This window comes from Leiobunum rupestre, chromosome 1 (assembly GCF_980474605.1).
Source record: "Leiobunum rupestre chromosome 1, qqLeiRupe1.1.hap1, whole genome shotgun sequence".
Classification (NCBI taxonomy): Eukaryota; Metazoa; Arthropoda; class Arachnida; order Opiliones; family Sclerosomatidae; genus Leiobunum; species Leiobunum rupestre.
In genome coordinates this window covers 26,421,528-26,438,957 of record NC_143384.1, presented here as the reverse complement: position 1 = coordinate 26,438,957, position 17,430 = coordinate 26,421,528, and the positions used below count along the sequence as shown (strand labels likewise).

General features: G+C 32.3%; 1 protein-coding gene across 1 annotated transcript in view; it reads right to left on the bottom strand.

Moving 5' to 3' along the window:
• The window catches only part of LOC149961985 (ATP-binding cassette sub-family C member 3-like), a 150,912-nt gene that overhangs the window by 15,861 nt on the left and 117,621 nt on the right, over window positions 1-17,430 (bottom strand). The window lies entirely within an intron of this gene.

Sequence of the window (17,430 nt, the reverse complement as noted above, 5' to 3'; positions counted from 1 at the left end):
ACTCCGTTCATTTACGTCTGGTTATAATTTTTTTTTTTCATTTTTAGCAATTTAAAAAGCTAATTAGTTAATTGCGAGAAAGGAAAACAAATTCGCGATCTTCGCTTTATAGCCTTGGCAAGTTTTGGCCCCACCCAAAATATATATATCTATATTAATATAAACAAGTTTTTTATTTTTTCGCAAATATTTTAATAGTTTTATTATTTTTAAAACAATGTTAAACTTTTTTAGTAAAAGTAATCAAACACAATTAGTTATTATATTGATTAATAACCATTATATTTCAAACAATATATTTTTTAAACACTAAACAACAAAGGGAAACCCTACAAATAAAACTAAATTATAATCTAACAAATTAAATTAACAAATAATAAAGAATTAAAGAAAAGGAAATAAATAATTTAAAGGCTAAAAAATATAAAAAACACAAATGTTAAAAATATTATAAGTGTATAATTAAAAACAAGTTGGCAAGCCAAAAAATACCTCTCCTCGGAAGAATTGTCCCTAGTGGTATTAATTTCTCGAGATAACCCTTAAAGATATATCTCCGCAATTTAGAGTTATTTGTTAAAAATGTTATCCCAGTTCTATCCCGCCCGGTATAGAATTGTAATTATAATTAAAATAATTCAGACGAAACGACCAATTTTAATTTATTCAGAATATCATAAGTTAAGTAGTTACAGCAGTGAGTTAGACGTATTATAACAATGCACAATTGAATTAAACCCTTTTTACAGTACAAGTTTATCAGTTTAATATAATACAAAGCAAATTTTAATGAAAAATTATCTACAGAGGGTATTATAACGACCGTTCGATTTTTAGTTTATAATTTTAACGGAATTGGGCCGATTTTAATTAAACGATAGTTTATCGAAATTTTGTTAAAAGAATATTCCTAAGGCCGCGCGATAAATTTACGAGAATAATTTCCCATCGCCGTTAAATTGAAAATTTATTTGATTCGGGATTGCCAGAACTCTAATGTTGAGGGCGAGTGATTAGAAAATAAAATGGCAACCAGAATTATGCAAAATTATAAATTTTTATTCAGAACAGTCTATGGAACGTTCTAAATTTAACTTTCATCCATAACCCAACAATATATATCCCTTCTACGTAATTCTACAGAACTGGTACTCAAGTGTCTAAGACTAGATTTATCTTAGTTCATCGTGATTGAAAAATAAACCAAAACACACACTTAAGTAAATATCATAAATATACTGAGTAATTTTAACTAAATTCAAAGTACCTAACTATAAACTCTGTCTTAATTAACAGCTGAGAGCTGTTCGCTACTAATAACTTCCAATCTACTTAATAAGCCTCACAGGTTGAGGTGATAATTTCTAGGGTATAATTAGGTTATTCCAATACAAAAAATAATAACAATCAATTTTATCTCACAGCTGACTTGAGTCAGTTCTCAATTACTTTAACACTTTCAGTCTTAAACACGCACTGTTCATACACTTAAGTCCATTCACTCACGTTCCAAACGCGAAACACAATTTAACTCTTTTCTTGACCGAAAACCGAACATACTAATTAAAACCGCAAAGTTACCTCATAACTTTTGACCGACACCAGGACCCCGTCCTGTAGGAGTTCGTCTGACAGCCAAGAACTAAGAAAGACTAAATCTTCTAAATTGACCGCAACGGCCTTATATACATTTATTTTGTGTTTTTTAACCCGTCGAGATTTGACTAAAATTCGAAAAATTGAAGAGGTTATATTTTTTACCCGGTTTGATTGATAATTCTCCACACGGTGGCGCTATATTATTACTTTGATATAGTTTCCGCGAAAGTTTTGAATAATTATCCTTTTTCTAAGCGTTATTAAAAGGTAAAAAACCCGCCTTATCATAATGGTTTATTTACTTTTTATTGTCCTAAAGGAAGTCAATGGCTCGGCGGTAAAATATCTGCATTGTAACTATGCGACCCGAGTTCAATTCCCGAACACGGTCAATTGAATTAAAATACTCAGATATTTAATTAAATATAATATTAATATAATTTATTAATATTTAATTAAATATGATTAATGAAATTAAAAACGACTTCGTTATATTTGCATATTTAATAAAATATTTATGTAAATATCATAAATATTTTATTAAATATGCAAATATAACGAAGTCGTTTTTAATTTCATTAATCATCAACTACGCATATTGAACTTGCAAACCTCCTAAGCCTTAATTAAATATAAGATTAATATAATTTATAAATATTTAATTAAATATAAGCTTTATATAATTTTAAAATATTTCATTAAATATAAGATTAATATTATTTATAAATATTTAAAATAATGTAGAATAAATTATAGTACCTAACGTTATAACTTTGTAAATGACATTCGCCAAAGCTGTTTTTTAGAAAAACACCCTATCTTAACAAGCGTTGGTGGCTGAGTGGTTAGAGTAAATCTCTTGCACGAGGCAGACCCGGGTTGGATTCCCGGCCGGCGCCAATAATTCGCAAATTGATACTAAAACGGATACCGTGAACAATTGGTGGAAACCCTGCCATTGGACGTTGAGAGGTAGCATTACACTCAGCACTCGGTCCGTCCCAAAGTCAGTTAGAAGAAGTTGGAGAGAAAACGCCCATACAAACACAACAGACTCAACATCCACAACCATCATAACACGAACTCAACATGCACAACCATCATAACACGAACTCAACATGCACAACCATCAAAACACAAACACAACCGTCATAACACGAACTCAACATTCACAACCTACGCATAAACATTACAAAAACGTAATACACCAATCCGTCACGACGGTGAGCGAAAAAACACCATCCAAACCAAACCGCAAATGTATCCGTTAACGCTCACCGTCACACGGTGGTTTTGCCGACCCTTCGAAAAACTGCGAACGCAGAAATTTCGAGAAATTGCGTACGCAATGATTAACCTTTGCACGAATAATGCGAACGCGTTCGCAGGACAGACAGACACGGTGATTGTATAACCCCTCCTAGGGGACTTTGTTCCCTCGGAGAGGTAATAATTATTATTACATCAATCCGTAGAAGATATTTTTCCTCTTCGGTACAAAACGACGTGTCTGGTTTGAAATTCAGGCTAGAATTTATAAAAATAAATAAATTAATCTATTAAAAAACGAATATATCTAAAAAAAATTACCACAAGAATTCTTTAATTTTCTCTTGCTGCTCCGTCATTGAACGAACATAAACACTATTTTTGGTGTTAATTGCCTCTGAAGTATACAGTTCGAGAATGTCTGAATTGATTAAAACCGACCTAACTTTAGGTTGGACAGTGCCAACATGTTGAATTTGGTCTAATACGTGAAGTCTAGACTGAAACCGTTTTAAATTTTTATGATTTCACCACGAAATTTGACTAGTATTGCAAAATATCTGCATATATTTGCTAGATAATTGCAGAATTTCGTAGCTAAACCAGCCGTATAACATCGATTTAGTATGGAATAATAGTGTATCATACACAACTCCTGGACGATCACATTTGAAACTTTTATCGTGCACAGAAAAAGAACAAAATTCTGTAATACAATTGAGGTTAAGTAATTATCCATATCCTTCATAAACCAGTTTTAAAAATTTTATAAAAAAAAACAATTATAATCGATTTTAAACGATCTAGTACAAAGCGTACTAATATCATTTCAGTTAATCTAAACAACCCATTAATGAAGATAGCAGATATAAGCAAAAACAAGTATTATAGTTTAAAACCAATATTAGAAAGCAAAGCAATTAATAATAATAATAATAATAATAATAATAATAATAATAATAATAATAATAATAATAGGCTTCTTGCTCTCGTCGGAGTAAGACGTGCGGTTTTTCGCTCCGTGTTTTCTGGTGTTTCTCTTGTGGTTTTTTTTGTGCAAGGCCTAGTTATGGCCGCTCGTGAATTCGATGATCTGGGAATTTCTCATTCTGGAAAGGATCCACCCGACAGACCTGGCAGCAAAGAGCAAAAAATTCCACCAGTGGTTACTCGAGAACACGCCATTACTTTCAAGGCGAACCCTCAAGTACCTGCAAAAGTATATGCAAAAGCGATTAATCAAGTAATTGGTCAAGGTAAGACTTATTATATTGGCCGAATCCCAGTATCAAGAATTTGTGCTTACGTAGCAACCGTAAATATGGTAGACACATTATGTAATGAAGGTTTCGACCATGACGGACAACTAGTATCATGTGAAAGGCTAAAAAAACCGTCAGAAAAGATCACTTTAGCAAATTGACCCCCTGAAATACCGAGTTCGATAATTATTAAAAGGCTCGAAAAATACGGCAAAATAACGTCAAATATTACGTTTATCGATGTTAACCCTGAAGAAGATCCCGAACTAGGCACTTTGTTCAATTTTAAAAGAACAGTTTATATGCTTATTAATGAAGATTTGCCAAAAAGCATAAACTTAAAATATAACGATTATAGCGTTGTTTTATTTTTAGAACGAGGCACAAAACTCGGTGATTTTTGTAGTAAACGGGGGCATACAGCAGATCATTGCTACGCTAAAATAAAGGAAAATAAATTAAAAGAAAAAAACTTAGAAGAAAATATGGAAGAAAATAGTATACTAAATACAGAGGCTAAAATGCAAAACCGAAACGATAAGGAAATGCCAATAAATATGCCTAATAATAATACTGATAAAACATCCGCAAACAAAAGAAGTTATTCAAATGCCACTAGCCAAAGTCCAGTTCTAACAGAAGATAATTTTCCACCTTTAAATACTCCTATTTCCAAAAAGGCCAAAAATTCAAATGTAAAAAATTTAAACAAATCACCCACTTCATCTGACATTGAAATGTTTAAAATCCCATCGTCACCGCAATCTATTAAAATCGATAAAAATACACAAAAAGTTATTATTTATCCCGTTAAAAGAAACCCAGCTTCAGGAAGTGGATTTCCCTTATTTGATAAAATAGTGCCAAACATTTTTTTAAGAAACGATAACCAAAGTGTAGAAATCTCGGATATAACTTAAAAGATAAATGATAAAGGAAGTAACCTCCAACCTCGTGCTAGGTCCAACAGCGCCAGTTCTTTATCTCCGATGGTTCCGATAGTAGTGTTTCTAACACGCTATCTAATCAAATAGAATTTGTGAAGTCTGGAAAATTAAACGATAACACGTTTACAATCTTTCTTGAAAAAATTCGTAGAAGAAAAAACCCAAAACAATATACTAGAAAACACTTCACTACCGACCTTTCTTCACTGTGTATACAAATCGAGCAGCACATTCAAAAAATAAACGACAAAACCGAAATAAATCGCTTAGAGTTGCTATCGTTTAATTTAAGGAAACCTCAATGAAGGTCTCCTTTATTTCCCATAATACAAGCGGATTGTCAACACAAATTGAATTTTTAAAAAAAACGAATAATATGCTTCAAAAACGAATAACTTTCGCGTGTTGGCAAGAAACGTATTTAGATAAATCCCCGTTACCTTTATCAGTGTTAAACCCATATATCAATTATTTTAGCAGCTGCACCAATCACAGAGGTGGCGTTGCCTGTTCATACATCATGAAGTTTTATTATAATAACAACATAAATATAAACGTATCAACACTAATCCCGGGATTTGCGCAACGCATGTCCTTAGACTTTAAGACTTGCAACCTACAAATTATCTTATATAATTGCTACATATCTCAAATTGATAAAGAAGCTATTAACTTGATAGATGTTATTCAAAATGATATTTTTAATACCGCTCCTGAAAATATAATTATAACGGGTGATTTCAACTGCACGTTAGAACCAAACTTAGACCGTGTAAATACTCAAGAAACCCGAAAAAATTTATGCAACTCCTTAACCAACCTACTTAGTTTTTATAATATGAAGGACATCTATAGAGTAAGAAACCCCGAAGGGAAACAAATGTCCTGGGCAAGCAGAAGCAACTCTAATCAAAAAGCGCGCCATGATCGTTTTTATTTATCACCAGGCCTAATTCCCTTCGTTCAAGACATCCAAACTAAAATAGGGGGCGCTAAATCGGACCATTTAGGAGTTTACTTATATCTGGAACTACCAGATGAACAAAATACATTCAACCCTTCAGACACCTGGTGTTTCAATAACCGATTATTAAAAGATAAATCGTATATAGACATTTTCGAATACAACTGGAAGCTTTGGATTAAAAATTTCCCGGATACGTCCTACGAAAAAATCAGATGGTGGGAAAATGTTAAATACAAAATTAAAAGATTGACCAAAGAATATACCTTTAATTCAACCAAAAACCAAAACGAAGAATTACATTTTTTGTTAAAAAGGCTAGAAGATAAAAATTTATCAAGTGACGACGAATTTAAATTTACTAAAAGACTAGAGACTATACAAACCGAGAAGGCGGAAGCTATGATGGTACGTTCACACATAGATGGCAATTCAGCGATCAGGTTCTCAGCTTTTAGACTTATCCAAGAAGAACGTGGTAAAGGCATCAATCGTTTGGTTTCTGTAAAAAATGAAAATGGGTTACCAACAACAACACAAACGGAACTTTATAAAGAAATAAACAAGTTTTATACTCACCTTTATGAATATGATCCGGTTCCTGACAGTACTCCTTATATACAAATTTTGCCAAAATTATCCGAGGAAGCAAAATCGACATGTGAGGGAAATATAACAGAAAAAGAACTTTTAAGTGTAATTACTAACCTTAAAAGCGGAAAGTCACCAGGTGGCGACGGCATCACGAACGATTTCTACAAAAAATTTTGGACTCTAATTGGGAGTGCTGTACACAACGTTTTTTGTTCTATATTAACCCTAACAGTAATACCGAAATCTTTTACCCGAGCTATTATTGTACTGATATACAAAAAAGGTGACCCTTTAGATCTTTCAAACTGGCGCCCAATATCGTTACTAAACGTAGACTACAAATTAATATCCAACCCTGACGTCAAAATTTTCTATCACTAAGGGTATAAGACAAGGGGATCCTTTGTCGACCTTTCTGTTTATACTTACTCTGTAACCGTTGTTATGCCATTTAAGAAAAGACCTTTACAACCATAGTCCTGGCCTGCCATTTTTTCATAGACCACTCACCAATTTGTCCTTTGCGGATGATTGTACTAACTTCGTTTCCACAGACAAAGGTTTAACTATTTTGAAGGATGAATGTGATAGATACTCTAAATATAGTAATGCACAAATAAATTTAGAAAAAAGCTGTGGTTTGTGGTTAGCAGGCTGGCGTAATCGCGCAGATTCTCCCTTAGGTATTAAATGGAATAAGAATCAAATTAAAATACTTGGGAACAATTTTACCGTGGAGGAAAATTGGCAAGATAAAACATATGAAAACATGGAGTCATCATTAACACAAAGCTTATGTAATTATAACCACCTAAAACCCCGTTTATCATTTAAGGCTCGGGCCCAGCTATGCAATATTGAATTAAGTAAAATATATTTCTTGCTACCATTATTAAATCGCCCAGTGTTGCAATCAAATAACATTTTAAAAATATGCTTAACCTACGTTGGGACTCAAATAAGCACTGGGTCAATAAAGATGTCGCGACCGATACTATAGAAAATGGCGGCTTAGGCCTTAAAACTCTAGATTCCCAGTGGCAATGCTTTACTTTAATAAAATTTAAAAGGCTGCTCCTAGAAAATGTCCATTCTTTGGAAAAGGATCTTTTCAATTATTATTTAAATAAAACGAACTGTTATGATTTGGAAACCGGTGTTCTAGTGATGAAAAAATTAATTTTAAAGTTTGAATTTATACCGAAGTTTTATTGTGATGTTTTTAATTTTTTAAAAGACTTAGAAATCAGTTTGAAAAAACCAACAAATTTGAATGATTTTAAAAGCTTACCAATACAGCACAATCCTTTTCTACCTGAAATCGTTGTTAACAGAAAATGGTTGTATCTTAAGATCCGATACATACACCAAATAGTTAGTTGCACTACTAAGAAATTTGAAAATCCATTCTTAAACCTACAATTCGAAATATCGGCACCGACACAGAGAGCTCTGAATAGAGAGTTCAGTGAGCTTTGTAAAGAAATTGAGAAGGTTTTTCACGGAAATGAAATTTACACGTGGGAAGAAGGAACCCCAGATTCCAAAGAATATTTAAAAAAACTTAAATTAAATGTTAAAAACGGGTCACAGTATATTATCGAATGTGAAAATGATACTCTAAAATATTTTGTCAGGAAAACAATTTGTAAAAATATAAATGATAGTGCACTAAATTTGTTTAAACAAAAAAAAGACGATGTCAAAATTGATTATAAATGCATATGGAAAGACCATTTCACGGGCAGAGAATCAAAAGCTCTATATAGAATATTAAAAGGAAATATAATGACTCCGTGAATAGCCAATCGTATATTTGATGTAGGTGAAGCATGCCCTTTGTGTCAACAGCATAGTGGAAGTTTAGAACATATATTTATCAATTGCGAAATTTCTAAGTGGCTATACAATCAAATATCAAATGTTATCCATGTTTTTGAAAAAAAAAATTAAGTTCAGGGAAATGGTTTTTTGGTACAATATAAAAATGGTGTATGTTTAAACCTCGTAGAATAAAGAGTAAAACATATGTTCAGAGTCGGCTTGATTACTAAAGCGAATAACACAGAGACGTTTCCGGAGTAGTCACGTAGGAAGAAAAATAGAACACTCTCTATACTCTACATTCAACACGTTAAAATATACTATTTGGTCATTTTGATGGTCAAATAGCCCAGTATGGAACTGCGAGATGATAGTCAGACATTGAGACGCGGGTGGCGCCCGTGCCCCAGCGTCCGCGCCCTCGCCCTGATGGTGCCCAGAGCCTCCGTCGACGTCTGAAATGTGAAATGGGGCACCGACGGGGCAATTCTAATTTAAATGCGTATATTTAAATAGGAAAAAAAGAACGATTCGATCGGAGGCATATCATTAATTTAACGTATTGAACGTAGAGTAAGAGGCTTTTGTAGTAATTACTACCTATATTTGCATTTCAGAAATCTATTTTAACATATTGAACGCCAAGAAAAGAGGCTTTTGTAGTATTTACTACCTATTTTTGCATTTCAGAAATCTATTTTAACATATTGAACGCCAAGAAAAGAGGCTTTTGTAGTATTTTTCCTCCTATATTTACATATTGGAATGTAATTTAACGTATTGAAGGTAGAGTATAGAGATTTTGTAGTATTTACTACCTACATTTGCATTTCAGAAATCTATTTTAACGTGTTGAATGTAGAGTATAGAGAGTGTTGTATTTTTCTTCCTACGTGACTACACCGGAAACGTCTCTGTGTTATTCGCTTTAGTAATCAAGCCGACTCTGAACACATGTTTTACTCTTTATTCTACGAGGTTTAAACATACACCATTTCAGTACATTCTTAACTTATTCCATACGCTATTTAAAACACATGCGATAAAGATAACGAGGAAACAAGTTAACTCTGAACATATATCTTATGCTCTATACGTGAAGGATGTTGTAAGCTTAAATTCATAATGGTTAATGTGTAGTATTTTTCTACCGTTTTACATTTTATAGTATTTCTTTATCTATATTTGTGTATCGGAAATGTATTTTAACGTATCGAACGTAGAGTAAATTTTTTTATATTTTCTTTATATATTTGCGTATCAGAGTTGTGTGTTGTCGTATTAAAAGAAGAAAAAGGAACTTTTCATAGTGTTATTCTACCTATTTACATATCGGAAATGTATTTATATTTTACCGTATTTAAAATATAGGTAATTGTTTTTATTGGCTTGACTTAAATAAAGCGTGAAAGTTATTAGTTTCAAAATGATATTTACAAATCTTATCCACACAAATTTAATTTAATTTTAATTTTAGTGTTTTATAGTATCTTTCTGACTATATTTGTGTATAAGAATTATATTTTACCGTATTTAAATAGTAATAAAAGCGAATTGAAAGTTTGAAGAAAATATGAATTAAGTTCGTAAATAAAATCCTTTTATAGTACTTTGAAGGACTCTTAATACGTTTTCAACTTGAATAAAATTAAAAACAATAATCTAAGATACCCTTTAAAGTTAAATTCCTTTAGAGTTTATCAGTAAAACTACTTTAAGTATTTTTTCAATCCTTATACCTATATTTACATATTGGAATTGTTACAAAAGGTTCTTTTAAACGTAACTTAGTACACTAATTAAGTATTTTTAATTTACCGTAATTAAAATATAGGTAAGTGGTTTTTATCTTATTTTATACCTACGGAAGGGATAAATAAATTATAGCAATAAATTTTTGGAGTTTGGAGATGGGTGGAAAAAAAAATAAGGCTCTTCGTTTTTCCAACTGCTTTTCTGATGTACCCAAAAATGGACCAAAGTCACCATTTTCGGTCCTATGTACCCCATTTCGGACCAAAAGTACCCCAAACTGGACCTATTAGCTTTATTGTAATGTTAAACTCCCATAGAGGTTCCCCTAAAAGAAAAAAACTTGCCGCCCAATTTTGGGTACATGAATTATTTCGGAGAGGGAATCCATGTTTTAAATTCAAATTAACCGCGCGCCCGGGCAATCCGCACCTCCCAGGTAATCCGCGCACGCGCGCGCTATCTTCCTGCCTAGGTTATCAAGTATCATACAACTTACATAATTTCCACTTATTTCGTACGATAAAACGCGATCGAGATATTCGTTTTAAGAAATACTCGTGAGATTGGTTCAAGTGTCAAGCATATTTAAGTACTACAATGATATTAAAATGAAGTTTAAAAATATTTCCATTCTTCTTTAACAACGAATATTCCATGACGTCAAAACACTCTTAAATTCAAATTAACCGCGTCCCCCGGGGTAATCTGCGCACGCGTCGCCTAGGTTATCATTTTTTACATCATTTCAACTTATTCCGTACGATAAAACTTGATAAGATATACGTTCAAGTATCTTTCGAGATAAGCGTAGATAAATGAACAAGTTGGCCTGGACACAATATGTTGATATACGAAAAAACAAATCGTCGCGAGAAATATCATAAATACATTGACTTTTCGACGATTTTACCCCCATTTCACCCCTTAAACCCCGGATTTCGATCCCGAACCCAAACCCGAACCCGGGATCGATGTCATACCCTCACTTTCCTTCTACTCAAGAGGTACGCCGCATGTCAAATATCGAAGAAATTGGTATCGAACAATCAGTAAAAATCAAGAAAAGTGGAATTTCTTACGAAACCAAAACTCCGAGGAAGAAAGCGGGTGACAAGGGGATATACCTGGATATTCAAATATATTCATACAAAAATATTAAACAACTTCCACAAGATGAGATCTGGAAGGCTGATTATAAAAGAGTTAAATATTTAGCTAGCAGCTTATCACTGGATGTTCGAATCATAAACTCAACAAACAAGCTAAAAAAATTGATTGAGCAAAAGGAAGGAAAAATCGTTATTCCCCCATCCAAAGTAAGTTAAAAACATTGATTAATTATTCTTAATAGTAATTAGAATAACGTTTTTAGACCTGGAAAAGAAATAAGAATATGGAAGACTCCAGTGATGACGATTCGGATCGTGAATTAGACTTTTCCCCTTTGAAAAATTTTAATTATAAAAACTTTTATAAAATTAAAAATTTAATTTCGAGAAATTCTAAGAAATGGCGCTGCGAAAAACTTGATTTTGAATTAGAATTGATAAATTTAAACGAAATCCCTACCCATTTATTTTTTACAGTATTTAAAAAGATTTTGTTTGAAATTCTAGAATACGTAAAAAAACAGGCATCAGGTTTCGATTTTTTACGTTTTGCAATTCAATCGGAAAATTTAGATCATCCGATTAACATTAAATTTATTAAAATCGATCAGTTAACTGTTGCTCGAATATTCAATCATATATCACGCATTGCTCAATCGAAAAAAGATTTCTTACTAGAGGGAGAAATAAAATTTAGTATAATTCTATTAAAATCCCCCCAAAAAATGGGTAGAAATTTTTTAGCCTTAAAAAACAGAGACATTATCGATCTTGATGTCTTTTTGAAATCTAAATCCAACTTTTACTATATAAACAATAAAGATTATCTATGCGTAGCCCGAGGAATTATAGTCGGACAAAAACTTTGTCAAATTGCTGAATACAAAAAAAACATTCTGCCATTAACAACAGTTCTTAAAGAATATCGAACCTTTACCATTTTTCGTAGTAAATTACAAACTAAAGCCGCTAAACAATTGCATGAGGATGTAGGAATTGCCCAAGGAGCTGTAGAAATTGGAGATATTGCAAAATTTCAGACATTTTTATCACCAAAATATCAGATAATCATAATTAACGCGGCAGAAACTTTTCAGATTTATTTTAAAGGTTTTCCAACCTCCGAAAACAAAATTCTTCTAGTAAAAATTGGCACGCACGTTCATTTAGCTAAAAATCTACATTCTATTTGGGGCGGCGTAGCTTCGCGCTTAGACTGTGGAAAAGTTTTTTTATTCAACCGACCGTAGAAACAAGCACCACTGCTTTGCTGTTCCAAATATTAAATGTAAAAGGTGCTTAAGTCCAAATTTTCACGAAATTTTAGAAGTTCCTTTAGTTCGATGTAAAGTTTGTAATCGGTATTTAAAACAAGGTGAATGTTACAATTTGCATCTTAAAAATGAAACTTGGAAGCTTTTTCACAGATGTGAAAAATGTTGTATTCAAAATGTGAAACAGCTTGCAAGTCTTGTAAAATTGAACATACTCCCAATCAGCATTATGTTAAACATTCGACTTTTAAACATAAACCTCGAACGTACGTATATTTCGATATTGAGACTATAATCGAGCAGGATATCCATAAACCCGTCTTGTTAGTAGCCCAAAGTGAGATGTTAAATCACCCTGTTGAAATCATAGTTTTTGAGTGGAAACATTGTGTAGACAGCTTTCTCAATTTTTTATTTCAATATGAAACTATTTTACTTACTGATGGGAAACGGAAAGAACAACAAATAGACCGAAATTTACTAATGTTATTGTAATGGCGCATAATTTGAGGTCTTTTGATGTTTATTATTTCAAAATTAATAAATCGAATTGTTCCCGAGGTTATTTACGATGGAGGCAAAATTCTTACTATATATATTAAAGGGGTATACATTCGTTTTGTAGACTCTTTAAATTATATTAATGCACCACTAAGGTGTTTTCCTTGCCTGAATCGAAAGGATATTTTCCCTATGTCTTCTGGACAAAAGAGACTTTAAACTATTCAGGGAAAATTCCGGACGAAAAATATTTTGAACCCAATAAAATGAAAGTATTGGAATACTGAGAATTTAAAACCTGGTATACACGCAAACAGCTTGAAACGTTATATTGTATTAAATCAGAATCAAGGGCGTATTGCCTTTTAGATTGTAATTTATTACGCTTAGCTATGCAGAAATTTCGCAAGTTATATAAAGACCTAATTGAAATTGATATTACAAACGATGGGGGATTACTCTTTCTGGGGCACTTAACATTGTTTTTATCGACATGTTTTTAGAACCGTATACAATATGCACTATCCCAGCTAATGGTTTAGCAAGCAGACAGAATCAAAGTGAGATTGCTTTGAAATATCTAGCTTGGTACGAAAAGGAAAATAATTTAATTTTGCAAACTGTTAGAAGTTCGGGACGAGAACAGTCCGTAGGGCCATATTTTGTAGACGGTTTCTGTAAAAATCCCCCTATAGCTATTGATGTAATGGGTGATTTCTGGCACGGCTGCCCAAAACCTTTTTCTGGCGCTACCTTTAACCCAATTTTAGGAAAAACATTCAAAGAAATTCGCGAAAAGGAGCTAGATCGAAAAGAATTTATAGAAGAAAATTTGCCAAACCACACACATATATTAAAATTGTTTAATGTGCGATATTAGATTTGTTGAAACAAAATGCTGAGGCGAAGGCATTTTTCAATAAAATTAAAATTATTCCTAAAATTAACCCTAGAGATTCCTTAGTTGGAGGACGTGTAGAAACAATTAAACTGTACCATGAAATAGATTCGTCAATTGGAGAGCAAATACGATATTTTGACTTTTGCAGTCTGTACGCATTCTGTTTACAGAAAAAAGAGTTTGGTTGTAAACAAGTTAATATTATTACAAATAATTTTGATAATACTCCTAACGCATATTTTGGAATTATTAGTTGTCGAATCCTCCCGCCTCGCGATCTTTACCTACCCGTTCTTCCTTTTCGTTTAAATAAGAAACTTTATTATCCTTTATGCGCAAGTTGTGTATAAGATAATGATGAAAAATGCCACCATACTCAGGATGAGCGAGCGCTTACAGTTGTTTTACCCTCGGTGGAAATCTACTACGCGATGAAAGACTGTCAATACCAATTGTTAGATATTTTCGAGGTTTACAACTACAGTCATACCACCAATTTTTTCAAACCATATATCGATATTTTTTTCAAAGCAAAAGTTCAAAATTCGGGATTTCCACTTAATTTTAAAACGTATCAAGAGCAAAAAGAATATTTAGACGCAATATACGAAGCCGATGGGGTTAGGTTAGAGCCTGAAGAAATTGTTGATAACCCATCCTTAAGAACTTCCGCGAAATTGGCGCAAAATTCGTTATATGGAAGAATGGCACTAAAAATGGATAAATCAGCGACTAAAATCATCCATCGCTACTCCCAATTAACCAAGATTATAGCAGACACAACGAATAAATTAACAGACTTTCATTTAATAAACCCCGACATGGCCATGGTAATGTATAAAAAGCAAAGTAAACTCGCACCAACATTTACAAAAGGTAATGTAATAATCGCGGCCTCGGTGGTAACTTAGATGAACTTACATGCGAGACCCCGAATACATACATAACAAAATTCGTATCCACTGGTATCTTATTACTGAGGATAAGAAGAGTGTTATAAAATTAAAAGGCATAACCCTCACTAGGGAAAATGCGGAAATTATTTACTTTGATGCGTTCAAACAGATGAGTTTTGTCCCAAATACAGAGTTTAAGGTGAAAATTCCTTTTAACGTAATAAAAGATAAGTACAATATGCTTTTACGCGTTGGCAACTTAAGTAAAACTTTCAAAAAAACATTTTGTAAACGCGTATTAAAAAACAATATCTCTAGCGTACCCTACGGTTATTTACAATATCAAAATGACGAATTGTAAAAGAAAATTGTCATCTTTTAATCATAAGACTAAAGAAAAAATTTTGTAACAAAAAACCAGTAAACACGTTTCCTTCAATCATATAGTTGTAATAAATGAAATTTATCCCGAAAATAGAATAAATACTTTATATTTAAACAATTTAAGGTTTAAACTTTTAACTTCTAAAATTGAATTTTTACTAAAAAATGGGAATTGATGTATAATTTGTGTTTATTTTTGGTAAAGGAATTATTATGTTCTTTATTCTTTATTAAAAAGTGTTATTGTTGAATTTTTTATTTTGAAACTTTATATAACTGGTGAAGGAATGATTTTTAATAAAAGATTTTGATTCAAAAAATAGTGTTAAAACATACTTTAATAAAATAATTTTTTTAAATTAAAATGTGTTTGTTGATTTTAATTATATTCTATAAAAACCACAATTTACTAACAAAGTACGTAGTATATTGTCTTTGTTTAAACAACAATGTCTTATATAAAACTTTTTTCAACATTTCGAATAATGGTTTCAGGCCCTACCATGTCAGGAAAATCTTCTTTGGTCAACTTGTTAATTCGATGGAGAAATGTATTAATTGATAAACCTCCTATTAAAATTATTTATTGCTACTCGGTTTGGCAACCTGGTTACCAGGTTTTATCTCAACTTTGACCCGATATAGAGTTTATTCAAGGACTACCTCCGATGGAAAGTGTTTTTTGGGAATAAAATAGAAATTTCCTAATTATTATTGATGATTTAGTGGATGAACTTTACAAAAATGATCAAATTGCTAAATTAGTCACTGTTGACAGCCATCATTATGAGATTTCAGTCATATTAATCTTCCAAACCTTATTTCCTCGAGGCAAACAATCTCGTTTAATCTCTCTTAATATGTCATATTTAAATCTGTTTAAATCTCCTCGAGATTTAAGTCAAATTCAATATTTAGCTAATCAAATATCTCCCAATAATACAAAATTAATTAAAATGACCTACGATATGGCTACTAGTGAACCTTACAATTCCCTATTTATAGATACATCTGTCACCACTCCAGATAGTTTACGATTAAGGTCGTACACATTTGATCAAAACGGGCCAAAAATGGTAGTTTTTTCCAATAATAAATAATTTACTATATTATTATCAAGTTCATTAAAGACAGTACGTAAAAAACGAGTGCTATTGCAAACCCATCTGCCAAGTTTAAAACACATTATCCATATTTAAATGTATTGTATAAAGTTAAAGGGGGGATACGTAAAAATTTATTAGCTCATAGTTCTCCAACGCAATTAAAAGCCTTACAAACCGTTTGCAAAAATTTGAAAGGGGGAGGAATTGTTTTATCAAAAACCAAGAAAAAACTACTCTAAATATAAAACAGCGATACGATTTTTGGCCAGTCCGAAAATTTCCCAAAAAACGGAAGCGTGCTTTGTTGATTCAGAAGGGCACCGGGTTCTTCATACCAGCGCTCCTAGGATCTATCGTTCCGTTAATTGTCAATTTATTCAATAAAATGAAAAAAAAAATGATTTTAGTTCCCGCATCGAGTGTCGGACAAATATCTCAAGAAAATAAACCACTTATTTCTCCCCAGGAAACATATTATAACTTCCTAGATAATGAGATGCAAAATAAATTATCTTCTAATTTAAACAGTCGCTCCAAATTACGCGAATTTTTAAAAAGTACTGAGCGAGGCCAGGGAAATGCGAAAGGCAATACCTGTACCTAAAGTTAAAATAATTTTTCATATTGATCTTTTGTTAAGTTGATTCCCCTAATAGATGACTTCAAAGTTCCGTCTTCTTTCTTAAAATGTCGCACGTCGAAAGTCTCGTTACATTTTACGAGATACTTTTCCAAGGTCGTATGCTTTGTCACAAACTCCAATGCCTAAAGTATATTCGGGACTCCGTTTTTTTAATTTCATTGCCGATGAAACAATTGTAACTCCAACGCTGAATATTACGATCGCAAGACCCAGGAGAACGTGTACTTTACCCATGGTTGACAAAATGTTGAATAAAGAATGTAGGTCTTTACTCTTGAAATTTAACCATTTCTTGAGCGTAAAACGCCCCTTTTATTATATTGCCTGACAGGTCTTTAACAATATACATACAAGGCTCTCTCGTAATTACTCTATGAATTTCAAATATTTCGGCTTTAAACG